Here is a 27,931-nt window from a genome sequence, read left to right as displayed (position 1 = left end):
CCACGAGCCACAACTACTGAGCCCACGAGCCACAACTACTGAAGCCCGCGCGCCTAGAGGCCATGCTCCGCAATAAGAGAAGCCATTGCAATGAGAAGCCCGCGCACCACGACAAAGAGTAGCCCCTGCTCGCTGCAACTAGAGAAAGCCCACACGCAACGAGGGCCCAATGCAGCCAAAAATAAATAAATTAAATAAATTAATTAAAACAAAACAAAACAAAACAAACAGTAAGCACAGCACTGCCCCACAATAAATATTCAAAGAATGGTAGCTGTAATATTTACATTCTAGAAAAATGCCAACCTGAAAAGTCTCTAAGAAATATATGAAGTCAATATCTGCCCGGGTCACCATACATAAGAATCTTTTTAAAAATGAAAATTTGGGCTTCCCTGGTGGCGCAGTGGTTGAGAGTCCGCCTGCCGATGCAGGGGACACGGGTTCGTGCCCCGGTCCAGGAAGATCCCACATGCCGTGGAGCGGCTGGGCCTGTGAGCCATGGCCACTGAGTCTGCCCATCCGGAGCCTGTGCTCCGCAACGGGGGAGGCCACAACAGTGAGAGGCCCGCGTACCACAAAAAAAAAAAAAAAGAAAATTTCTAGGAAATCCAGAGAGAGGTTAACTCTACATAGGAGTGGATGGAACACGGTTGTTACCATCACACCAACTGCAGCTTCCATTCCAGTTGACAGCTGGCTGCTTTGTGATCTTGGGAAGGTGGCTTCACCTCTCTTAACTACCCATCTCCTAATACTGTCTTAATGAAATATCAGAGTACCCACTATGAGCTGGTGTGTAACTGGCTTCCTCTTCCCCCTCCCCCATAGTTTCCTTCCTTTTTCCTTCCTGGACCCACAGCCTCCCTCTAGCATCTGTGGCCCCCACTGCAGGTTTAGGGCCTAGGCACTCAATGATACACTGATATTATTTTAGGTGTCATTGCCCCCAGAGAGTTAGAATAAAAGTTGGGAGAAAAGACTATTTCAGGTCAGGACCTCAACAAATGCTCGGCTGAAGCATTCTGTTTGGTCTGGATAATGTTTGAAATAAACCCGTTAAGTTGGAGTATGTTTATCTGGGTGAACCTGCCTTGCATTTTGCCATTTTGCACCTACTTTACTTGGCTCTATTGCCTGCCTCTTCTATAAGTATTTGTGACTCTCGTTTTTTTTCAGTTTTTGTCCCTTTTATTGTGCCAAGCGTACAAGTGATGCCTACAAGATTTTATACCAAGTCTCTTCCAAGATTATTCTGTGTTCACCTCAAACACTTGTCCATTGGAGGGGACAACCATAAAGTAACTCTCACGCTGGAATACAGAGGGAGGGATCACCAAAAACAATTATTCCTTTTTTTTTTAACTGAACCAATCTTTTATTTTTAAATTAAATTAAATTTAGTTTAATTTAATTCTATTATTTTCTAAGACTGCCTCTGTTAGAGAATACCAATTACCTACAAACTGGAGCTATAGATCCAATCCTACTTTTCAAATCACCAAAAAGATGGATACCCACAGAAGGTAGTAAGCCCCAACTATGGAGTCCCTTTCCAACACTCACTCCTTGAAGGTCAAGTTCATCTTAGATTCAACTTGTGGCCCTACTCCTTAAAACAGATCCAACTTCATCCAGAAACCATTCCATGAGTCATGTATCGGGCAGCTCTTCCCCTCAGAAGGACTGAAGATCCATCAGGAAAATTGAGGACAACCCCCAGTGCAGCACAGGCGAGTTATAGGCAGAGGCTCAGGCCCACAAAATGGGGTCTGGGTTGTGGTCCCCCTTCCCTAAGAGAGGCAGGAGAAAGGACTCCTCCACAATCCGACTTCTCCTCCACCCTCCTGATGAGGGGGGGTTTAAAGAAGTCCCTTCGAGACCAGGGAGAAAGTGAGCACTGACATGTGCCTGTGACACAGCAAGCTGCAGATTCGCCAGAGCTGGGGGTCAGGATGCCACCGGGGCTTCTGCCTCATACCCACGTGACCCCTTACTAAATACCCCCTCCAGCTGCCCCCTTACCCTGCGAGGGGGCCGCATCTCTTGGAGCTTCCAGTGAACGGGGCCTCCTGGCTCTGAGTTCCTCGTGGCACGAGTCCCTGTCCTCTCCCCTCACCCCCGGTTCCTCCAGAGTCACAGGGGCTTCAGAGCATCTCTGCAGGCCGAGGGTCCCCGGTTCTGAGCCGTCTGAGCCGTCAGGCCCCTGTCTGAGCTGCCCCGTGTCAGGAGTCAGGCCATGGCCGGCTTCTAACGTGCTCAGGGACTTCACTTCCTGGTTTTTCTTTCACAACTGAAAGTGGAAGCGTTCTGACCAGAAGGAGAAAAGCCGCTAAAGCTCTCCTGGCTCGGTTTCAAAGCCTTTACCATCAGTCCCTAAGGGCTGACACAGAAGCCAGCCTGCATCCACGCAATTCACGCTCTCCCTGTTTGTCTGACTACCGCTAAACCAAGACCAAAAACCAGACGGAGATGACTGAGGTGCCCCCTGCAGACCACCAGTGTCAGAGAGGTGAGACGCCCTCCCTGGGTTCCCAGGACAGGGAGGTCCAGCCACAGGGCACCGTGGCCCTCGCATCCTTCCCAAGACTGTGGGGACACCTGGAGGCCAGCCTGGCCTGGCCAGCATTGCCGGCCAGCTGTGCACTGTGTCACCCACTCTCCAGTCCCCAGTGAGCCTGCCTCAGTCCCCGAAGCAGTGCTGATAAAGCCAAGAAAACAAGCACGTCAGGATCGAGAGGGACAGCCACGGAGATCTGTTCCTTTCCTCTGACACACCCTTTCCGTACCTCAAATTTTTAATTGAAAATGTATTCTGCTGCCCTCCCTCACCTCCCAGATTACAACTGGGAAATTTTAAAATCAGGAATCCACAAGCACACATGCCGTTAGCTGTCAGACTGATCTTGCATCTTGGAGCCTCTGGAAAACTCCACTGTATATTTGTGAGACAATGACAGTGGAAAAGACAAATTACTTCTTGGTATTATTATAAAAATTGCTTTGAATGTGCAGACGCCCTGAAAGAGTCTTGGGGATTGGTCTACAGGGCATCAGGACCTGCAGTAGTCTCACTGGATTCACCTACGGCTGTAGCCACAGAAGGGTATAGGAGCTTCCATTCTCAGATTTGAAGGCAGAAAGAACAAGTTCTCCTACCCCTTCCTGCCCCCACCCGTCCCCACCACCTCTCAGACACCCCAGAATTAAGCAGCACTTTCCCCAGCCTTGGTTCCTTTAAGAAGGCTCAAAGTAAATCCAGCATGAGCTCAGTTCTTTACTAGAGTTAGTTTGGGATTCCTTCTCTACATAGAGGAGGGCCTAAAAGCCTCCAACCATAAAAACCAAAGTGAGCTGTGCCCCAATCTCAGGGAACATAAGAGCTGGTCCCTTGGCCTCACAGGAGCCCACTTTAGACATGGGAGAATGGTGAAGTATGGGAAGATGAGGGTGCCCCCTCTGCCTTTCCATCTTCAGGTTCATCTCATGGCTGGAGGAACACTTGGCTTTGCTTAGTTTCCAAGCTCACTTCCCACAGGGGCAGCTCCCTTCAGCGAAGAACAGAGGATGGCAGAGGATGGTAGAGTGGGTGTCAAGTCTCAGCCATTATAATGCTACTGGGCTCTTCCCTGAGTGCTGTCTTCCTTTACCAACCCGACGAAGAGCTTAGGGCCAGGAGAAGATGGATTCCTCCAGGATCAAATGCTCAAGTACAGAAGAGTCTGGGCCATTCTAAAGCTCTAGCATCTAGAGGTGCATTCCTGTTCAATCCTACATGCATGAGGGACACCCCCAAGATGCGAGGGAAAGATGGAAGGTTTTCACAGCCCCCAAGAATTCTGCATCATGCAGCAGACTGTAGTGACATACTGACCAGGACTCAAATTCCTGCCCCGCCTCCTCTTAGCTATGCAGCCCAGGCTGCGCTGTTTAACAGCCCAGAGGCACATTATTCATCTGTTATATGGGAACTAGACCACCTACCTTACAGGAGGTAAGGAGCCAATGAGGTAATGCACATCACGTATCTTGTACAGACACCAGCATGGGACAGAAAGTCTGTTAAGAATTCCCTTCCCTGCTCCCTTCCAAATGGGAAGGGCTGTCAGCAGCAGCTGATGGATGGCCTTTCTAATCATATTGATACAGACATTTCTAAATGGAAGATGAAGGAGACCCACATCCTGGCTTTGGCTCTAACCTTTAAAGCTTTTAAGTCTGTTTTATTTGCATTTAGTGAAATTAACAACTCTCTCTTCCAAGTCCATCTCCTGCCAGTATTCAGAGCCCCTTCCATGTCTCCACCCCCTTTTCAGTTGATTTTTTCTTTGCCTCCCACGCAAGTCAGCTGTGATTACTACTCAACCAAATGTTATTTCATGTTGTGAAAGAGCCTTAGGCTGAGAACAGACACACGGCCCACTGTCTTCTCCCCAACCAGCCCGATCTCTGCTCTCCCATAAACATATAAGCTATGGAGCAGGTAGCATTATTGCAGCTTACCTTGTAAGAATCCTCTCACTTCCGGGGTCCAGGAAACGCGCCCCTCACAGCTGGCTGTACTCCTTCAGCACCACATTCAGCTCCTGAGTCCCGACGTTTCCTTTGGTGATGTTGCCTGTCCTCAGCGCCCGAGTCGGGACCACACCTGAAGCCAATGAGCGTGGCTAACCAGCCCTCCTGGAACCTTTGAACCCGTTGCAATAGAAGTTCAAAGGTAGAAGTTACCTGTTCAAACACTTGTGGTAACCTCCGACAGTGAGAAGTGTAGGATTTGGCAAAAGTTTAAAACAGGAGACTGTTATGCAACGGGCTTTAGAGGAAGAAAAAAAGAGAGAGAGAGAGTCCTCAGCTCAGAAAGCTAACGTTTAACAAGCAAAACATTGTATAAAGCCCATACCTCTGGGAAACCGGAGGGGTTAGACGGGGCTTTGCACCTGCTTTTTGGGCAGAATCCTTGAGATTGTGACAGGAAGAGGAAAAAAGTGCTCCTTGAGTTTAGGGGGGAGAGAAAAATGAGACACCACTCTAACTGCCTCTAGCTATAACTTTAAGATTCAGATAAGCAGAGGCCTGCATTTTAGAGATGAGCCTTCTTCTAGAAGGGGCCAGTGACCCCTACAGAATTACAGTGTCTCCAAGACAATCAAATAAGGCAAATCACTCTAGAATCTAGACAGAAGGACAGGCATAGCCGGGTGGGATTTAGAAGGCAGAATCATGGATGCAGCCTACACCACCCACGGCTCGGCGAGCTCTGGAAGAAGCAGGACTGCTGTTGCATCATGGTCCAGCCTATCCTCCTCTGTCTTTCCATTTTAAAGTCACTAGTCACCATTCTCAAGTCCAAAATCTTTAAGATTGCAAGGCAACATCACTAAACAAAAATGCTGGATGGAGACGCAAGCGGCTCTGGAGATCACTTGTGATCTCTATTTTATAGGTGAAGCCAATGAGGCCTTTTCAGGTGAAAGAAATCACTCAGAATCATGAGGTCAGTTAGCAGTCAAGGTAAGACCTGACCCGGGCCCACAGACAACCACCGCAGTGCCTTTGCCCCCATATGGTGCTGCTTTGTTGCTAAGTGTTCGTTTCACCACTAGCAGACCTCAAATACTTGAACACTTTCTGAGTATCAGGCCTGCAGAAATTCGTGGAAACGCTGCATTAGGTTTCTTCTCACTGTATTTGGTCGGGTGGCTAATATCAAAATCAGAAACCAATACCACTTCCTGCTGACTCTGTCTGGAGGAGTGGCTACCTCCCTGACACAGAGGTCTTATATGGCCAGATTCTTATCCAGGTCGTAGGTGCATTGACTCTGTAAGCTCACTTTTTGCCATGGAGCCCTAGTCCTACCGTAGGACCAGAAAGAAAAGGCTTCCAAGAGGTGGCTAAAGAAGATACAGTTCAATGGGAACTGGGGGCTGAGGTCCCACTTGATTGGATTAATGCCAACTTGTGTTAAGTAGCAACCCACTGAACACCTGCTGACACCACACTAGCCAGAGAGCAAGATGCTCCAAGCCAGTTGTTCCCAAACTCCAGTGAGCATGACAGTCCCCTGGAGAGCTTGTTATACTGATTGCTGGGCCCATGCTGGAGTTTCTGATTCAGTGGGCCTGGGTCAGGGCCTGAGAATCTGCATTTCTCACAACTCCAGTTGATGTGGAGGCTGCTGGTTTGGGGACACTCTTGGACCCCCCACTGCTCCAAGCAGCCACCTTGCCTTCCACGGGCTCAACTACTGAACTGTTCAAAGGAACTCTGCATGGGGTCGTTTTGGCTCTGGTGATTGTGCCACTGGGAGGACAACTTAACACAGAGAGGAACTCATGATGTGTTCTAGAAGAGAGGTGTTGCTCAAGACCAGCGGGAGGGTGCTACGACGACAGCAGGAGTTATTGCCATTCGCTCTTCTCCTTTCGGTAAGTGTAAGTCAGTGCTGACAGCATCCCAGCTAGACGACCCATGTGGGTAGGAGTGCGGGTGTGGAGGGGGCATCCCCTGATCTAATAACCTTAACTTTATTCTCAAGGGCACCTGAGACCCCAAAAGGTGCAGCAGCCGGCTAGGGTGAGGCATCAACTTACTAGGAGAGGGAAGTCCAGAACCCAGGCCTCCAGTGCCCTAGCAGGCCACACTGTCTCCTGATCAACCATGGTTTCCTATAACATCTCCCTTCAAAAAAACACGTGTTTGGGCTTCCCTGGTGGTGCAGTGGTTGAGAGTCCGCCTGCCGATGCAGGGGACACGGGTTCGTGCCCCGGTCCGGGAAGATCCCACGTGCCGCAGAGCGGCTGGGCCCGTGAGCCATGGCCGCTGAGCCTGCACGTCCAGAGCCTGTGCTCCGCAACGGGAGAGGCCACAACAGTGAGAGGCCCGCGTACCACAAAAAAACCAAAAAAACAAAAAAGCACATGTTTGATAAGGCTTTGCAACACCCTCTGCTTCTCCTTCCCTTCCCACTGCCATATGCATTGAGAAATCAATAAAAACCGAATTCCTTTCCTGTCCAGGCATCCCATGGCCTCTAAAAAGTGAAAACCTTCCTTGTTTTATGTCATTCATAGGTGAGGTGCCTGAGGTGGGGAGTCTGACCCAATAGCTGCAGTTCTGACACACATACTCTCTGCCCTGGTCGGGAGGTGGGGGGAGGTATTGAGGGGGGGAGCAGTACACACTCCTTCACTCCTTCCCCTTTCGTAGGGACAAAGGAGCCACACATCTCATTTACAACAGTTCGAGAAGACCAGAAGCCAACATTCCAGAGTTTTGTAACACAGCCTGGAAACAGCCAAGATACCTCTCACCATAGGGCTGGCAGCTCTTTGGAAGCGGAAACCAGGTTTCCCCTATTTTTGAAAGCAGGGAAAGCCAGACCTTCTCAGTGGGCCAACTTTACGTAGCGCCACTGTGCATTTTTGTACAGCTCCTGCCAACTTATAAAACACCTCCAAACTAACTCTTAACAAACCTGCGAGGTGTAAGTGGGGACAACACCTTTAACACCTTCAGTGGCTGCCAGGAGCCAGGCTCCGTGACAAGGATTTCGTTTGGCCCTCACAGTAAATCTTCCAGGTAGTTATGATTTGTATGGGTGAAAAGATGGAGGCTCAGAGCAGGTACGTTACCTTCCTAAGAAGATGACGATGACAGTGAGGCCAAGCATTTAAAAAATAATAATTTCAGGGCTTCCCTGGTGGCGCAGTGGTTGAGAGTCCGCCTGCCGATGCAGGGGACACGGGTTCGTGCCCCGGTCTGGGAAGATCCCACATGCCGCGGAATGGCTGGGCCCGTGAGCCATGGCCACTGAGCCTGCGCGTCAGGAGCCTGTGCTCCGCAGCAGGAGAGGCCACAACAGTGAGACGCCCGTGTACCGCAAAAAAAATAATAATAATAATTTCAGGCTATTTTGCAAAGCCAGGTGATTCGCAGCTTGTTCCTGAAAAGGAGACCTTTGTTTCGGGAGCAGAATTGGTGGCAAGGCAGATTTTAGAGCAGGTTGGGAGGTGTGAATCAGTCAGGGAACCAAATATTATTTAAAGGTCTTTCGGGTGTTTCCAGATTCCAGACATCACTGAACCTTCATGAAGTCCCTCTAGAGGAAAGTGGAATTTCTCCTTTCAGTAAAACCTCTGCCCTCAGAATCCAGATGGTTCATCTTGTAACTCTGGCTCTTAGCATACTTCACTGGATTCAGATTGTGGACTAGCTACTCAACAAGGCTCACTGTCGGCATTCTGAGGGAAGGCAGAGAAAGAAGCTGGAGATGAGAAGGGGCGGCACAAGGTGTGTGGAGTAGCTGGGATGTGTGGGGTCCACTGAACACTTATTTAGGAAGGATCTGAGGCTGTTTTGACTGCTAATCCAAGTCTTTAGAAGTCAGGCAACATGACCCAAGAAGAAAGAGAAGCAGAGTCCTAGACCTATAGGCTGAATCTATTCATGTTGACTCAGTAGTGATGAGTCAGAATGCCATGGCCTTCCCTAGAGTCAGCTGTACAGCAGGGCAGAGGGTGTGATGGTGCAAAGTGAGCAAAATGAGAGCTGTGATGGACTGACCTTTAGCTTCCCACATGGCAGAGCTGACTTTGAAGTTTAGCCTTCCACTGAGATGAGAAAAGAAAGGGGCAAAGTTCCCTAAACTCTTAACAAGATGCCCTAACCGACCATTCCGATTCTCAGAATTCCATACCCACCCTTTCCTTGGTTATCTGATGTTTCAAAAGGCTAATGGCGCTCAAAGTACACCTTTCCGAGGAGCAATCTTAGGTTCCCAGGTCAGCTCCATTCTGAAGGCCTTCGAGATGATCGTGAATATTGTCCAGCACTTCCCATGTGGCCCCACTGCGCTGAGCTATCTGCAATACCACATTTAACCTCAGAGCAGCCCTATAAAGAAGTTATTGTCATTCTGCGGAAGAGGAAAGGCTGAGAGAGGTCAAGTTTACTTGCCCAAGGCACGTGGCTAACAGTTGGCAGAGTCTTAGAGGCGGATTTTGAGCTCAGGTCATCCTGAGTCCAGAGCCCAAGTACACGTCTGTGATTAAGGATGACTCATCCCATGAACCGCATGCACTATATAAACCCCGTGTGTTTATATATTTCTCTTGGGAACTCTGATTGGTATCTCAAAGAGAATTAAGAGCCATTGCCCTGGAGGAAGGAGAGCCCAGTGCCAGCCACGGGAACCTGATGCCCAGGGTGAAACAACAGCTCCCTTTCCCCTCCTCAGAAGGGCTTCCCACCTGCCTGGACATCCTTCCTGATGCTGAGCTGACTTCCCACACGGAGCCTTGCTTCCTGCAGTTGAAGGCGGGCTGGGGGGTAGTGTAACACATCTTTCAGCTGTACGATCCCCAGCTCTTTCTGCTTTGCTGTCTGCTGTGCTGGGAGTGGCCACTGTGCTATTCTGGGCCCCAGTGTTAGCCACACGGGAGAAGCTGACCCCACAGCTCAGCGCCTGGAGCAGCTTGTTTTGCTCAACTCGGGTTGCTGACAGTAACAGCTTGGGCACCTGAGGCCACTTGCTCATTCTTTGTGGGAAGGAAGTGTTACTTAAGCGTGAGCACTTGATTGACAAGAATGGTGTTTGCACAGATTGCAATAAACAGCTTCCCTCAACCCCAGATACTCCCCCTGTGCCTCCCCTCCCCCAGATAACACACATAGAGCAGATTGCCTTACAGGCTTGGACCTGAGCTTCCCAACTGGCGAGCCATGGGACACTGGTGGGCCAAGACATACTGATGCCTCAGCCCTCACAGTGCTGGGTGGGCTCACGGCCAGCCCCACCTAGGGGATTCAGTGTGTCATATAAATACTATTATTCTCAGGGTCACGATGTCAGCGAGGTTGGAACGCAGCGACACAGGCAACTTGCACCTTTATCAGCAAGAGCATCCCAAGAGCATTTAAGGATCAGATGGAAAGGGTGAAGGTCCTCAGAGAGGCGGCAGCTCTAAATTCCCAGAACTTTCAACAACCCCATAGGAAACATCACTATTTCCCAGCTGGTTAGAAGCGTAGCTCAGAGCAAATATTTAGACGTACGCTGTCCAATACTGTGACCAGTAGCTACATGTGGCAACTGAGCACTTGAAATGAAGAAAGTCTGCACTAAGACGTGTTTAAGTACAAAACACACACCAAATTTTGGAGACTTAGTACGAAGAAAATAACATAAACTCTCAATTTTTAAAATATGGATTATATGTTGAAATGATAATATTTCAGATAAACTAGCTAAGTATTTCTACTTGTTTCTTTTAATCTTCAAATCTGCCTGCTGGGAATTTTAACATTACCTAAGTGGCTCACACTCTATTTTTCATGGACAACACTGATTTAGACCAAAGATCCTCTGTCTTAATGCCTATAGGACACACGTGAAAGGTGGTGTTACCCAGTGTCAGCATGTTGTACCTGCTCTGGGTGAACTTGAAGACAATGAGGTCTTTGACCTGTTCCTCTGGGTTCTGTAGCAGTAGCAGTTTGTTCCTTTGGGTTTACATACCTCCATTCAACAGAGGTCATGATCTTCTTGACGGAAGCAATAGTTCCTTATTATAGAACTGCTACTATTCACTGACTGTTGCTCCGGGCCAGGCACTATGCTGTGTGTTCAACATCTATTCCTTCATCTAATCCTCTCATGAGCTCATCAGGGTAATTAAAAATGAGGAAACTGAGGTTCAGATAGTACAAAACTTGTCCCAGCCAGCTTAAGTCTCATTCCAAACCCGTGCTCCCCACCCTTCTGCTACGCTGCCTCTTACAGGGGAGTGTGGGAGAAATTTCAGACAGGAGCACCTGTACTTTGGGGGAGCCATGCTCACACCTCCCCTCTTGCCAAGCCTTTAAGAACATCGTCCTCTGCTTTGCAGCCTTGGTTCCCTGGGCTCGCAACGTGGGGGAACATCACTGAGTGCCTGGCTAGGGAGCAATGTGGGAGCTTTTAACACGAGCAGAGCGGAAACGCCAGGAAGTGGGAGGGGTACTGGTCTCTGTAGACCAGAAGCTGAAAAGGGTGGAGGAGCCAGAGGGACATCCTGCCTGGCTTTAGACAGCTACGCACCAGAGAGACGCCACCCAGATGACAAGCCTGGTGCTACCCAGGCCCCCTATTGGCTTGGATGGAGAAGCATATCATTTGTATGGGTTGAAAGTGTATAATCACCAGAGGAAGATGAGTTAAGGCAAGGACACATTCTTTATTTGCTCAGTGTTTGGGACACTGTGACAACAAAGGTGTTCTTGGAACACTTAACATTTTATGGAAAGTAGCTTGGAAAGTCATTCCATGACTGCTAAATATTTAGTATCTTGATTACTGAGCAGACAGCTGCCCCTCCTCCCTACTAGTTTCTAGAAGGTTTTGCTCTTCATGCTAAGGCTAATTAGGGGCTGGGGACAGTAATCTGGGAGGCAGAATCAAAAAACACAGAATAAATCTTCAGATCGGAAATCTGGCATTTAGTCTGGATCAATCTGCTAAATTTCCGATTAGATCTGTAGCCAGAAGAAAACTTGAAAGTATTGATTAGAAGCTCCAGGTTGTCAAAAGCAACTACTCAGGCATCAAAAACCCATTCCTGGTAAAAATGGGCATGAGAAAGAGCAACACATTACAGGCCAGAGGAAGAGTCTATTTCAGTAGCACAGGACGAATAGCAAGAGTTTGAAGTACAGATGAGACAGGCAGTGTCCCCAGGAGGGAGGATTCTCCTCCCTCACATCAACCTTTTCAGAAACAATCAGCATGTCCTCATCAGAACGCCAAGGCCAGTGCCCCATCCTTGGCTTTCTGGGAGTAGTCTGCGCACAGTTACTTAAAGGGGTGGCTTTTGGATTCAAGGAATTGCCTTTTGTGGCAGATCTAAGAAACACAATCTCCCCTTTATGCAAGTTCAACCTTTACTCCACTCTCCTACGGCTCTTTAGACATTTACTTACCAGGAGATTCTTTTTACTTGACTGCATCGTAACTATTGGCAAGTGCTGAGAACACAACAGGGAAGTTTGAAGTTCATACCCCAGTAGGTAAGAGCCACTTTTGACTTGCGCTTACTTGTAGGATGGTTGGTACAAGGTATGCTAGACCTTCAGGAATGCTCCCTTTAGGAACCTGTAAGCAAGACCTGGAAAGAAACTGCAGCCATCACCAAGCATGGAGTACTTTGTTAGTTATGAATCCACCAGGGTCCTAGGGTTTTAGGGCAAGAAGCTGGTAAGGTCAGAAGTCTCAACCCTCTGCCATTCCCTCAGCCCACTTCACAGATCAGAAAACGGAGGCTCAGATCCAGTCTTATAGACTCTGGAAGACTGAGGGTGTTGCCTCTTCCCAGAACACACCGTGAGGTGTAAGAAAGTGTGAGGGCAGAAGTGATGGCTGCCTCTCCCTTGGTCTTTCCCTCCAGGTGGGAAACTCCAGCCTGACTTTATTGTATTCCAAGTGAGCCAAACACTTGTTTCTGTTTCTCACCTTCTGAAGAAGTTCCAACCCACATCATTTCCGTTTTCTCTAAACGTGATCAGGCCACAGATTTACAAATTGAAGGGAGGGGCCAAATGGGAGGGAGGAAGGACAGGTAGAGAAAAGCTAGTCCCATCACCCTGGATACAGCTAAACTTATCTGATGTTGTATGCTGAACAGCTGGCCCTACATCTGATTTATGGCCCAGCTGGTCAGGAGTGAGGAAACTATAAATTAGGAAAAGAGAATCCTCCCTCTGTAATAATCTTTTCAGGAAACAGAGATGGGATAACATATCTAGGAATCAAAACGCTAACATAGGGAACCAAGCTCTGCATCTCTGGGGGCCAAGCACAGATTACTTTTGTTCCAAAGCATCGTGGGATAAAACAACACGGCCTCCCCCATCTACCACCACTGGTAATTTGCAGGCATAAGAATCTCCTAGAAGAGAGCAGGGCTGGGGAAGCAAAGTGGAGAACAGTGTGCCCCCTCCAGCAGCCACAGTCCCTGCCAGTCTCCCTGGTTTTAACCTCAGGCCTTGCCACTCCAGCCAATCAAGCACTTCATACAAAGTGGGTGGGCCTGTTACCATGGCAATGGTTTCCAGACCATGATCGCCATTACCTGGAAAACCGCATCTCTGTCTCCCTCTCCCTCTGAGGGCAGTGGAGACATGGAAGGGGCCTAGTTCAGCAGAGAATAAGCCAAGTGCATAGAAGTGTGAGGGTCCAGACCAACGTGAAGTGCTCCTGACCCAGGAATTCAGACAGCATGAGTTTAACTCCCTGTGATTTCACTCTGCAAATACAAGTCTGTAGGGTTTATTTTCAATTAAAACTTTCACTTTTCTTCCTTATTGCAAAGACATGAAGATAAAAATATGAAAATTAAGCAGAGAAGAAAAAACACCCATAACTCCTATCACCCAGAGTTTTTATTTGTTTGGTGTGTATAATATTTGTTATGCAACTTTATGTGCTTTTTAAGAAAACAACAAAAAATGGAATACTATTCATGTCGTTTTAAAGTGTGCCTCCTCTCTTAATAATTGTGACTATTTTTCTAAGTCAGTAAGTGCACATTTAATATATCATTTTTAATGAGTGCCCTCCTCAGTCACATGGATTCACTCACTCCATGTTACTCATCCAGGCCCCTACTATTGAACAGGGGGGTTGTGCCTAATTTTTGAAAAATTAAAAAAAAAAAAGCATTGTGGTTAAATCTTATCATAAATGCCCCAAATTGGAATTTCTGAGTCAAAGGTGCATATATATTCTTTTTTATTTTTTTTAATTTTTTTTTTTTTTTTTTTTTTTTGCGGTACGCGGGCCTCTCACTGTTGTGGCCTCTCCCGTTGCGGAGCACAGGCTCTGGACGCGCAGGCTCAGCAGCCATGGCTCACGGGCCCAGCCGCTCCGCGGCATGTGGGATCTTCCCGGACTGGGGCACGAACCCGTGTCCCCTGCATCGGCAGGCGGACTCTCAACCACTGCGCCACCAGGGAAGCCCTGCATATATACTCTTAAGGCTTTTGGGTGCATATGGGGAAACTGCTGTCAATCAACACTCCCACCAGCAGTGTATGTCTATTTCTTAAATCCCCACTGACACTGAACATCATTGGCATTTTCTTCTCGTTTTGACCATGCTCACTTATAAGCACTTACAATACAAAAAAACACTTATTCTGATTAGTATGAATTTGCATGCTTACTGGCCCAACACTGTACTGGATCTGCGGCTCCAAAGAGGAACACACACAGTTACTCGGCCTCAAAGGTTCTCAGGGAAAGGCAGTCTGTACACACAAAGAATCTCAAATTATCCAGAGTAGGAATACAAGTTTTAAGAAGTTTGTATATGGGAGGGGGAGAGGGGGGACACAGAGTGTATCGTAAAATATTGTTCCCACAATCCTAGTCTTGAGACCCCAACTTATGCAATGACACACCCGTTTGGAGTACTTCTTTACAGAGCTCCTACTAAGTGTAGGGTACTGTGCTAAGTGATTATGTCATCTCACAATATCTTTACAACATCCTTCTGAGAGGGACCTTATTAAGCTCTTTTGAAGCTGAGGAAACTAAGGCACAGATTTAACTGACTCGCCCAAGCCTACTTACACCTGGTAAGCGTCTGAGCCAAAAAGACCCATGGAATTCTGCATGTGATTAGAGCAAGAGAGTCCTTAGACTCAGACTTTAAAGAATTTAGACTTCAGTCTTTATGACTTTGCAAACTGACACTAAGCTGTCCTAGCAGAGGAGAGAGAGACTGAAGTTCAGTGAAGAAGAAGCGACGATGAATTTGGTTTGGAGAAAAGCAACCCGTCTAATCCAGCAGTTTTGAAATGCCCTTCTGAGGCAGGTCAGAGCTAAAGCTCAGTAATCCCATTCTGGGAATTTGCTACTGAAGGAAATTGAGTAGTGTATAGTTATTGGCAATTCCTTTCCTCGCTAGCTGCAGACTGTCTCAGAGCTTCTCAGACTTTAGTGTACTGAGGGATATGTGAGGGTCTGTTAAATGCAGATTTCCAGAGTAAACCCAAGACATTCTCGTTCATAGGGTCTGGAGTGGAGCCCTGGAATCTGTCTTTTTAACCATCAGAAGAGACTGATGTAGGTGGTCCTTAGATCAAGCTTTGAGAACCACAGCAAGTCTTCTGTGTTCAAAGACATGATCCTGGACTTCCCCAGTGGTCCAGTGGTTAAGACTCTGCACTCCCAATGCCGGCGGCATGGGTTCAATACCTGGTCCGGAAACTAAGATCCTGCATGCCGCATGGTGTGGCCAAAAAAAAAAAAAACATGATCTTGAGATGAATGGATGAGTGGGAGATGCCAGCCCCTCCCCTGCCAGGGTCCAAAAGAAAGTCCATGGTAGTCAGAGTTGAATTCTCTATACTGATGTGCATTTGCCTGGCTGATGGCTGGGTCATCTTACCTGGGGACAACAATGGCTTCCCAAGGGTCTTGCCATCCCTGTAATACTTCATACAAAGTGATGCTTTACATGTGAAGTATTACCTATGTAATATTTCATATGCAATTCTTCAACAAAGAACTGCCCCCAGCTCCTTGCCCTGACCTATGTAGATGGAGAATTAGTATTCATCCAGCAGTAACCTTTCCATGGCACCCTAGACCAGGGTGAGGGACATAGATTGTGCCAGTTGTGAGTAAACCCTTTCATAACCATTAGCTCACTCATTGTAGAAAAATTTCTTAGAAGGTGGAATCGGCAGGTGATAATAATAACCATTATTACACTATCAACATCATCAATCACCCCATCATCATCATTATTGTCATCTTCATCACCATCATGGTCTAACATCTAACATTGACAAAGTGGCTCCCTTTGCCCAGACATTGTACCAAGCACCAGACTTGTATGATCTCTTTTAATCTTTACCATATCACATTGGGGAAGATCCCATTAGATTTTATCCCCATTTTATGGATCTGGAGATGAAGCCATAGAGAGGGAAAGTAACATGTCCTAGGTTACACCACTAATATGTGATGGAGTCAGAATTCCAGCCTAGGCCATCTGTCTACACTTGAGTGGTTCCCATGATTCTTATTTTACTAGTGGAGAGGGATCTGGGGGGTGGAGAGGGAGTGGGGGTTATGTGGCTTGCCAAGGACCATGGAGTTTGACAGTGGTGCCACTGGATCAATTACCAGGGCCTTGCCGGCTCCCTGTCCCAGCCTCCTTCCACAGACTTCTGCTTCTAGATGTGTTAGGACAGACTCTGGAAAGGGAAGGTTTCGGTTAATTAACAGCACTGAAGAGAAAGCAAGCTGTGGTCCTCAGGGAACTGTGCACCATCATTTAAGCTCTGGGCACAAGTGGTCAGGAGGCTAAGCCTCTCAGGGTTCTGCAGCGATACAGGTGTTAGACTCCATCCATGGCTCCCAGGACAGGTGCTGAGGCTCCACTTGGATCTGGGCCCTGTTTGGGGGTTGAATGCCAAGCTGGCCACACAACCTTAGTTCTGATGCTCTTTGTCAGTGTCCTGGTGACGTGGCTTGAGGCTGCTACACTCACTGGGGGGTTCTAGGCCCCCTGGAACATCTCCCACCCATTCAATGTGCAAAGGCTGGGTGCTGGACTCCAGACTGCCATGGACAAGATCAACTCTGAGCTGGCAGACTTCGGACATATCAGCTGGGAGTTTACTTACACCAACTCAACCTGCAGCGCCAAGGAGTCTCTTGCTCTTTTCATCAACCAGGTCCAGAAAGAAGAAATTTCTGCCCTGTTTGGACCAGCATGCCCAGAAGCAGCAGAGGTAGAGTATACAGCCTTCTAAGAAACTCTGAGTTTCCATTGGAAAGGGTGGTCTTAAAGATGATGGTATAGACTTGAATAATCTCTTGACTTGGATGACATTATTATAAATAATAACTGTATAAGTCTTGTGTACCATTTCTTTGAGATGTAATTAGACCATGCAATTAGAACAATTAATACTCTCTTCAAAGAAAGCCTCTCAAATCAATAATTGTCAGTTCACTCACTAACTTAATGTTCACTAACAGACTTGTTGATTGTTTGTCCTTGGCGCTGTTGGATATGGACGCATTATTCACTCTAACATTGCCAGCCACGTGGCTCAGAAAACTTAAGAAGAAATTGAATGCTTGGCTTTAAATAGAAAAATAACATCTGTTTGTGTAGGTTTCCCTTTGGCATGTATAATAAATTATTCAGGAATGGGAAAGAAAGAGGGAAAGGATGAAGTATGACAGATTGCCATAAGCTAAGGCAAGAAAATGAGAGATGCGAATGATTTGTATTTGTTTAGCTAATGAGATTAGCTTTGTTGACGTCCTTGGGTATCTTGTGCTCTGAGAGGTATAGATGCAAAGGCTGAATAGATGGGGCAGCACAGTTCTCACGTTCAAAAATACTGCAGAACTATCATTAGTGGGTGCTATAGAGTTAAGTTTACATTTGAATTTGAATCTTAGTGTCTCCTAGATTTCCCCATTTGACACATTCCCCATTTGATTAACAAAGCCTACCCATTCTTCAAAGTCAAGCTCAAATGCCACAAGCCTTTCTTTATCCCTCTACCCTCATCGTTCACATCTCTAATTCCCAAATCAGAAGTAATTTCTTACTTCTCTAAGCTCCTCTAAATCTATTGTCTATAAATGTTGAAGGGCATATTTAACTCTACAGCTGTTTTTACACGTCTTAACTCCTGTAATAGTTGATCACAAGATCTTTTTAAGAGGAAGGTCTCTGAAGTTCCCTGTAAATAGTAGGCTCCTAGTGGAAAATGAATAAGGAACAAATTAAGAAAAAGTGAGTAGTACCTATGAGTGTGCGCTCTGTAACCACATTACCTGAATTCCAAGCCTGCTCCACTATTTGCTAGTTTTGGAACTTATTAATACATTTCTGTGCCCCCATGTTTTCATCTCTAAGATGAGATGATAATACCTACCTGATAGAAAATGTAAGAATTGAGATAATATATGTAAGCTCTTAGACGAGTGCTTGGCACATAGTAAACACGAAATAAATGCTGGCGGTTGTTACTCTTGTGCTCTGAGGTTTTGCATCCTTAAGTTGGATCCAAGACTTTATCATCAATATTCCAAAAGAGAGAGGAAGTATGACCCATAGACTCACTGAATCCAAAGTTTATGCAGATATTTTACAATGGGGTTGGATTGTAGCAAAACTCAATTATGGAAAGACATCCCTTTGGTTACTTTCAAGGTTATTGGTTTGCTGGCTTCCCCATGTTTGACTTTGTTGGACAAACAGCAAAACTGGAGAACAACTTCTTGTATGACACCTATGTGAAACTTGTGCCACGCATACACAGAGTTGGTGATGTGCTCAAGAAAAGCCTCCAGTACCTGGGCTGGAAACACACTGGGGTGTTTGGAGGTCACTCTGGGACTTCCTCCTGCGATGGAGTGGATGAGTTGTGGAGGGTTGTAGGGAATGAACTCAAATCCCATTTCACCATCACCACCAGCATGAAATACACCAACAAAAATCCAGCCTTCCTTCAAGAGAATCTTAGGAGCCTGTCATTGATTTCCAGGGGTAAGTAGGAAAGAATCTTCTGTTGCTTATGTTTAGAGGGGCAAATAGAAAAAAATGATTGAAAAAAAAACTAAGAATTTTTCATTTTTCTATGAGGGTAAAAAGCAGATGAAAACAGAGTATAAAATTAAGGATACATAAAAACATTACCAACCAACAAAAACTTTTTTTTATCTAGAGTGAAATCCTCAATGCTATAGTGTTATGATGTACAGAGTAATTTCTGGAAGCACCTGCTAGGTGGGCTGGGTCTTGGACTTGGGTGTTCGTTCAGAGAATGGGCTCTGGAGACAGACATCCCTAGGTTTGAAACCCGCCTCTGACACTTTCTAGCTGTGTGATCTTGAGTAAGTAGCTTAACCTCTCTGTGCCTCAGGTACCTTATCTGTAAAACAAAGACAATCATCTTACCTACCTCATAGAACGGTGAGGATTAAATAAGATCATGCCTGTAAAGTGCTGGACATAGTAACTGATCAACACGCCATAGTGAATATTGTTGTTGTGGTGCCTCTAAGGCTCTACTTTCTAGCAGGAATTAGTAGCTGACTCCTTTCTCTTCTTCCAGTAAACCAAGCTCCTTCTGGCTTTGGGACTTTGGGACTTGGTATCCCTGGCCTGGAGTTCCACTGCAATCCCACCTCATCCCACCCAGTGCTCTTTCTATAGGTTGCTTGCTCTCATCCTTCCAGACTCAGCCCAGAGCCCATCCCATCTCCTCTGAGGGGCCCTTCCCAACTACTTGACATGGAGCGATTCCCCCTCCCCACATTAGTATCACAGCATTCTTTTCCCCCTTCATTCATTAGAATCTTGAACGATCTCTCTAATCTCTGCACTTGCATATTGTCTGTCTTAATGTCAGCTCCCTGAGAACAAGGACCTTCTCTTTTGCTCACTGTTGTATCCTATGCTTAGCACATTGCCTGACAACTAGCTGGAGCTCAGGTAAATAGATGAAAATTTATCTCATTTAAAAAATAAGTCACTAAGGACTTCCCTGGTGGCGCAGCAGTTAAGAACCCACCTGCCAATGTAGGCGACACAGGTTCAAGCCCTGGTCCAGGAAGATCCCACATGCCACGGAGCAACTAAGCCTGTGCGCCACAACTACTGAGCCTGCGCTCTAGAGCCTGTGAGCCACAACTACTGAGCCCAAGTGTCCCACAACTACTGAAGCCTGCGAGCCTAGAGCCCCTGCTCCGCAACAAGAGAAGCCACCGCAATGAGAAGACTGTGCACCACAACGAAGAGTAGCACCCGCTCGCCGCAACTAGAGAAAAGCCCCAGAGCAGCAACGAAGACCCAGTGCAGCCAAAATTAAATAAATAAATTTATTAAAAATAAATAAATAAATCATGAAAATAGATAACCAACAAGGACCTATTGTATAGCACAGGGAACTATACTCAGTATTTTTAACAACCTATAAGGGAAAAGAATCTGAAAAAGAATATATATATGTGTGTGTGTATATATATATAGATATATGTATATATATATGTATAACTATATCTGAATCACTTTGCTGTACACCTGAAACTAACACAACATTGTAAATCAATCATACCTCAATTAAAAAGAAAAATTCTGAAGCAAAAAAATAGCATGCTCCAATTTAAAAATAAATACATAACCATAAATCAGTATTTCATTTTTGTTCCCTCAGAAAGCACGCTGATGTGTCTGGATGGAAGAAAAATACCATGGCCTACTCCTTCCCCCCCACCATCCCATCTCAGACAGTCTAAATGCTCCTGTTTCTAGGTCCTCCGTCATCGCAACCTACCTGATGATGAGTCACAAGCCAGATCTATTGCTCTGAGTCAATTAAACGAAGAAACTAGAGCACAGAAGTGGTCTCAAACTTTTTCGATTTGTGTTTTGGGAGAGAGCTGCAGCGAAGACTTTAGTTCCGCAAGACGAAAGCTGCCAGTTTGTATGCTACCGGCTTTCCTAAAGCACGCTCAAGGAAAGACAAAGTTCATGTCTCATTTCTAGTGGTTTTAGGCTAGACTTTAAAACGTGTGTATCTCTGTGTGTGTGTGTGTGTGTGTGTGTACACATGTGCAACTGGCTGACTGTCTTCTCTTACAGTTCTTATCTTAATCTGCAGCTCAGAAGATGCAAAACATATCCTGCTGGCTGCAGAGAACCTGGGACTCCACACAGGAGAATTCGTCTTTATCATTTTGCAGCAGCTGGAGGTGGGTGCTGATGAGCCGTCAACGGCTCCCGCAGGAAGAGGTAACAAGCATGCAGCACTTGCTATGCACCAGATGCATTAGCTCACTGAATACTCAACCCTAGGAGGCAGCTACTCTTGTGTCCTCAACTTAAGATCAAGAGACTGAGACTGAATTGAAGGAACCTACCCAGAGTTTGTTTGCACAGTTCCTGGGACGGGGACACAGGCCTTGAACCAGGCTGCTGGTTCTGGAGCCTGGTCCACTGTAGTCTACATCAGCAAGCACCAGCTGAGGAAAAACCGTCATTCCTCCCGGGTGGCTGAGACCTCCCCAAAGGCTCTCAAACTCGGTGGCTCTCACTCTCTTTTCTTCCTTGGCCACCTGTGTTTGAGCCCCAACAATGGCCTGGAGAAACCAACACTCTGGTCTAATGAGGCAATCTGTAGGTGGTTTGGTTCTTTTGGTAACGATAGGGATGGCTGACATGTACCACGTACCTCCCATGTGTACTGAGTTATACATTATACCTGCATCAGTGAACTAGATTTTCCCAACAGCCCCATGAGGCAGATAGAGAGCCCATGCATTGTTTACATGCATCATTGCATTCAATATTTCCAACAGCCTTATAAGGTACAGATTATTAGCATTCCAACTCGCAGATGAAAAAATTGAGGCTTAGAGAAATAGGGTAACTTATCCAAGATCTTGGACCTCCTAAGCTGGTCTCTTGGACTCTGTGACTGAGCCCTTGACCCCAATGCTCTGCCTTGTGGAGTGTGTACTGAGTGCCAGGCCCCACTGTGAGCACTTGATAAACTAACACTCACTTCAGCTCACACCACCCTAAGGGGAGATACTTTCATTTTCCCCATTTTACAGATGAGAAAACCGAGGTCCTGAGAGGTGAAATAACTTAACCAAGGCCACACGACTAGTATGAGGGAGACCTAGTAGTCAAACCAGGCAGGCTGGCCTCAGTGTCTGTACATTTAACCACCACACAACACGAACAGGCTTCTAAAATAAAGCCCCTTGTATTGATATTTAGCCATGGACACACTGTAATTTTTCCAGCAGTTTTATCTTTCTAAAATGAGCTTGTTTTATATGATCATAAGAAGTTGAAATAGGGCGAAATGGAGTACAGGAAGATGCATAATAATGCTCCAGGTTTCTTTTATCTTTTTTTTTTTTTTTTTTTTTTTTGCTGTACGCGGGCCTCTCACTGTTGTGGCCTCTCCCGTTGCGGAGCACAGGCTCCGGACGCACAGGCTCAGTGGTCATGACTCACGGGCCCAGCCGCTCCGCGGCATATGGGATCCTCCCAGACCGGGGCACGAACCCGTATCCCCTGCATCGGCAGGCGGACTCTCAACCACTGCGCCACCAGGGAGGCCCTTCTTTTATCTTTTTATCATTAAGTATTTCAGATTGCCAAAAGTGTCTCAGTTTCGTTGGGCAGCCAGCTGGAATTCTAATCATAAGCCAAGCTTTCCAGAACCTCCTCCTACCTTCCCTTTTCATTGCCATCCACCCCTTTCTCTTCACTTGTCCTCTCACCTCTGCCTGCAGACAGCCGAGAAGGGGAGAGGATGGACCAAGTCTCAGGATCAGCAGGGAAGCCCTGCCAACCCCCTCGTCACGTTCTCCCCAAACCTTGATAATCAAATTCCAATTGGCTGGAAGTGCAGAAAGAATATAGGACTAAAAATAGACCACACGACGTCCATGAAAGTGAATTCATGCTGCTTTAAAAAAAGAATAGCATAAATCCATTCCCTAAAAGTGTTCCCAATATAGGCTGAAGTTGACAAAAATCAAGTTGCAGAATACCATTATAGTATGATACTATTTATGTAAAATGCACATGCGCTCACGCACACCTCTGTACACGTCTAGAACATTCGGATACCTCTCAGAGGAGACAAGAGGGAGCCGTAGGGAAATTGGGGAAGATCTTACCGTCTTTCACATATATACACACAATGAGTGGGTGTTACTTTCATAACAATAATAATAATAATAATGTGGGTAATAATGATAATAAACCACTTAAGCCACAAGCAGAAATTTGAGAATCGACAATTGTAAGTTTTTCAAGTTTTTGCCGCCCCTTGTTAAAAGGTAAGCTTTCTGCATATTAGTTGCTCGATGCCCCAAGTAATCTTTTCTTATTTATTGATTGATTTTTTTGGCTTCCTTCCAACTGCTTCAAAGCCAACTAGAAAACGTAGATTTCACATGGCAAGTCTTCCAGAGCCATTGTGTTTCCAAGGATTAGAATAAAAATTCACATTTGATGTTGGGGACTTCCCTAGTGGTGCAGTGGTTAAGAATCTGCCTGCCATTGCTGGGGTCACGGGTTCGATCCCTGGTCCAGGAAGATCCCACATGCTGCAGAACAACTAAGCCCACGCGCCACAACTACTGAAGCCCGTGGGCCTAGAGCCCGTGCTCCGCAACAGGAGAAGCCACCGCAATGAGAAGCCCGTGCACAGCAACAAAGAGTAGCCCCAGCTCACGGCAACTAGAAAAAGCCGGCCCACGGCAATGAAGACCCAATGCAGCCATAAATAAATAAATAAATAAATAAAGTTGATGTTGACTATTGCTTAGGGTATTTCCTACAGAATGGCTACATTTATTTCATTATTTTTCAGGACAGTTTTTGGAAGGAGGTATTGACAAATCAGAAGGTGATGCACTTTCCCTCAGTCTACAAGTCAGTGATTCTCATAGCCCTCAGCTCCTCCCGAGAAGGCCCTGGAGATGAAGGCTTCCGAGAGCTGGTCCACCGAAGGCTGCGGGGGCCGCCCTTCCACGGCCCCCTCCACATGCTGGAGCAGGTCTGATGGGGGTCTTCCTACACACGTCCCTCCTCCCTTCCTTGAGAATATCTGTGTTTGGCCTTTACATTTTCCCTCTTATTCCCATTCTTCCTCCACTCCCCAGGCTCCTAACACAGACACAGACATACAGACACACGCACACACACGCACACTCTTCATCTTCCACAGCCCCAAATAAACAGTGGCCCGATGAGATCTTGTGAAATCTGCACCCCAGGTCCACGCAGAGGACAGAGGTTATTAGATGAGTGATCGGGTGGTCTTTGGAGTCAGAGTCCTGGGCTTCCATCCTAATTCTGCTATTTACTAACTACGGGGCTTTGAGGTGAATTGTTTAACCTCCCTACACCTCAGTCTCTTCACCCAAAAATGGGACTGATAATGACATCTGCCTTCCAGACTGTGGTTTTGAGTATCTAACGACATAGTACATGGAAATAGCAGAACAGATACAAGTGGGCACTCAGACCATGGCAGTCTCCTTTCCCAGCAGGATGCCACAACCAGGAACCAGAATGGAGTAGTCAGAGATGTGGAGCTAGGGCAGGTCAAGGCAAGCAGATGTTCTGAGAAGGCAGCCAGGAGAGAGACTATCAGCCAGTGGTAGTTCCAGTATGTGTGGGATGATGGGGCAAAATGTCTGATTAACTAGACCATTGGCTAGATCTGGAGCTCCTGCCAGAGCGGGGCCAAGCTGAGCCTGAAGGCGATGAGAAGCTACTGATGACAAGTGTTCCATTAGGAATGAGGCAGCCGATTGTGGATCCCAACACACAAGGAAAGATGGTGGATCAATGAATATTTGGGGAGTCATCTCCTAATTGTCAGCTCTGTACCTGGTTCTATGGGGAGAACAGTGCCTAGCACCTAGTAGGCACATGCATTTTTGTTGACTAAGTGAAGTATTGAAGACCTACTATGTGCCAGTTAGTACAATAGATACCATACCTATTCTCCCTCATTTAACTATCCTTATACTCACCACAATAGTGGCTTTATCTGCATTTTATAAATGAATGAACTGAGATTCAGAGAGATTCAGAGAGGTTCTGGAACTTACCCCAAGTCTCACAGTAAGTACCAGGGCCAGCCTGACTCCAAGATCCACCCTCTTTCAATTAAACCATATTCCCTCCTGCCTATGGCCTAAAAAGCTGTTCACAACCCAAAAGATCACACAATCTAATTGAGAAAACAAGGCCTAAAGAGGAAAAGTGCAGTTGTGATACCTAGGTATACCAGCACAGGCCAGGATATGTGGAGGGTCCTCCTTTCTCTGTGGAATAATGGAGAACGTGTGCTATGTTACACTGTTAAGAGGATGGAGGAAGCTTGCTTCTAACTGAGCCCAGACTGTGACATAGCAGGCCATGGGCTTTATTTTTTTTTTAATCTTTTAAAAAATTAATTAATTTTTATTGACGGAGAAATCAAAAGCTTCACAGACAAGTAAAAGCTAAGAGAGTTCAGTACCACCATGGGCCTTTTTCTACCCTGCCTTTGCTTCCCTCATCCAAGGTGAGCCCTTACTCTGCTTACTTTCACGATGCAGTCCCACTGTATGCTGAGACCGTGAAGGAGATGATAACGGCCAGAAGGGATTTCTGGGCTGGGCGGCAGTTCGTCATCACTCTGAAAGGCTCCAATCAGACTGCTTTGCAGGGTAAGTGGCTTGACTCAGCTGGACTCAGGCCAGTTGAGTCCGTGGGGCTTGGATTTGTTGGGCATGTGATTACAGAATTCCGCTTTCTCATGGAGATTCCAGCCTTCTGGGAAGTGTTGTTGAAGTTAAAGCTCCCAGTGGCCACCATCTGCTCTTTCTGCTCTGTCCAGAAGGCTGCCCAGACCAGCTGTGGGGGGGCCTCTGGAGTCCCTTCCCGCCCCTGAAAAGTCTCTCCCACAGCCCCTTTCAAACTGAACCCATCAAGAATAAAACTCAAGAGGGTGGGACCCTCCTCCTGGTATCACTCCCTTGATCCTCCACAACCTGCATCCTCTCTGATACGTGCCTGTCTGAATCATGACCATCAGCCTCTAAAGATGGGGCCAATCCTATTTTACTTTCCTTGCAGGTGTGAGGATAGGCTTGGAAGTGAACTGTTTTGAAGTCACCCTGGGAGCTGGCCAATGGCTGTCGTCTTGCTCCACTCCAGCTTTCTATTTTGTGAGACAGAGATAGTACATACTGCCATATCTAATAATAATAACCAGCATCTATTTTTTTTTTTTTTTTTTTTTTTTTTTTTGCGGTACGCGGGCCTCTCACCGCTGCGGCCTCGTCCACTGCGGAGCACAGGCTCCGGATGCGCAGGCCCAGCGGCCATGGCTCACGGGCCCAGCCACTCCGCGGCATGTGGGATCTTCCCAGACCGGGGCACGAACCCGTGTCCCCTGCATCGGCAGGCGGACTCTCAACCACTGCGCCACCAGGGAAGCCCAACCAGCATCTATTGAGGGCTTACCTTATATCAAGCTGGCTGCCAAGAGCTGCTGTGCACTATTTCATTTGATCCTCACACCACCGATGCGGTAGTGCTATTACTATCCATAATATACCACACAGGTGAGTAACCCCAGGGTAGAAGAGTTACATACTCATAAAGTTACGAGATGGTGGAGCCAGAATTCAAAATAAGGCCTGTTTTTATCTTCAGGGCTCATGTTCTTTACTGCTGTATAACACCAAGGAGTAATTAAAATATTGGGTTGGCCAAAATGTGCCTTTGGTTTTTAAGTAAAAATAAACGACACATTTTTCATTTTCACCAAGAACTTTATTGAACAACATATTCACCCTTTTGATCCACTACCTCCTACCATTTTTCAGGCAACTTCATAGTTCCATCTTCCCCAAACTTTTAATCTTTTGGAGCAAAGAACTGTTCCAGGTGCTCTTACAGTCTTCCAGGGAATTGAAATTTTTTCCATTAAGAGAATTTTGTAAAGACTGAAATAAATGGAAATCTGAAGGTGCAGTGTCTGGTGAATACAGCAGATGAATCAGAACTTCCCAGGCAAGCTGTAACAGTTTTTGCCTGGTCATCAAATAAACAAGTGGTCTTGTGTTATCTTGATGGAAGATTATGTGTTTTCTGTTGACTAATTCTGGATGCTTTTCGTAGAGTGCTGCTTTCAGCTTGTCTAATTGGGAGTGGTACTTGTTGGAATTAATCGTTTGGTTTTCCGGAAGGAGCTCATAATAATGGACTCCCTTCCAATCCCACCATATACACAACATCACCTTCTTTGGATGAAGACCAGCCTTTGGTGTGGTTGGTGGTGGTTTATTTCACTTGCCCCACGATCTCTTCCATTCCACATTACTGTACAGTATCCACTTTTCATCGCCCGTCACAATTTGTTTTAAAAACGGAACGTTTTCATTACGTTTAAGTAGAGAACTGCATGCGGAAATACGGTCAAGAAGTTTTTTTCGCTTAACTTATGTGGAGCCAAAACATCAAAGTGATTAACATAACCAAGCTGGTGCAAATGATTTTCAGTGCTTGATTGGGATATTCTGAGTATGTTGGCTATCTCCCACGTGGTATAACATTGATTTAACGTCTCGATTTGATCTCTATCAACTTCAGCTGGTCTACCTGACCGTGGACCATTGTCCAGAGTGAAAGCTCCAGCACGAAACTTTTTTTTTTTTAATAAATGTATTTATTTATTTATTTTGGACTGTGTTGGGTCTTCGTTGCTGCACGCAGGCTTTCTCTAGTTTTGGAGAGCGGGGGCTACTCTTTGTTTCGGTGCACGGGCTTCTCATTGAGGTGGCTTCTCTTGTTGCGGAGCATGGGCTCTAGGCGCGTGGGCTTCAGTAGTTGTGGCTCATGGGCTCAGTAGTTTTGGCTCACAGGCTCTAGGGCGCAGACTCAGTAGTTGTGGCGCGTGAGCTTAGTTGCTCCACGGCATGTGGGATTTTCCCGGACCAGGGCTCGAACCCGTGTCCCCTGCATTGGCAGGTGGATTCTTAACCACTGCGCCACCAGGGAAGTCCCTCCAGCACAAAACTTTACAAACCACTTTTGACACGTTCGATCAGTCACAGCTCCTTCTCCATACACTGCACAAATCTTTTTTATGTTTCAGTCGCGTTTTTATCTTTCTTGAAATAATAAAGAGTAATATGCCAAAAATGTTGCTTTTTTTCCATCTTCAATATGCAAATGGCTACACAAAAATTCACCAATTTTGATGTCTTTTTCTAAATGAACGCTGATATGACAGCTGTCACATACAATTTAACAAAACTGTTTGGAATGAAGTTAAAGACAACTAAGTGCTACTAGAGTCATCTTACGGAAAAAACCAAATGAACGTT

At 46.4% G+C, this 27,931-nt stretch overlaps 1 protein-coding gene across 3 annotated transcripts in view; it reads right to left on the bottom strand.

Moving 5' to 3' along the window:
• Positions 1–4,727, bottom strand: part of ACSL5 (acyl-CoA synthetase long chain family member 5) — a 45,146-nt gene extending 40,419 nt beyond the window's left edge. The window contains exon 1 of one of the 3 annotated variants that reach the window (XM_082639337.1): positions 4,504–4,727. The gene's annotated coding sequence lies outside the window, so the exon portion shown is untranslated. Of the gene's footprint in view, positions 1–2,025; positions 2,281–3,984; positions 4,290–4,503 lie in introns of those variants that run through there. The other 2 variants (XM_082639338.1, XM_082639340.1) reach the window with 2 other exon arrangements.
• Positions 4,728–27,931: the final 23,204 nt, after the last annotated feature.

Source organism: Mesoplodon mirus (genome assembly GCF_964341445.2).
Source record: "Mesoplodon mirus genome assembly, chromosome: 2".
NCBI lineage: Eukaryota > Metazoa > Chordata > Mammalia > Artiodactyla > Ziphiidae > Mesoplodon > Mesoplodon mirus.
Note: the sequence above shows the minus strand (reverse complement) of the source record. Positions and strands in the feature narration are given on the sequence as shown.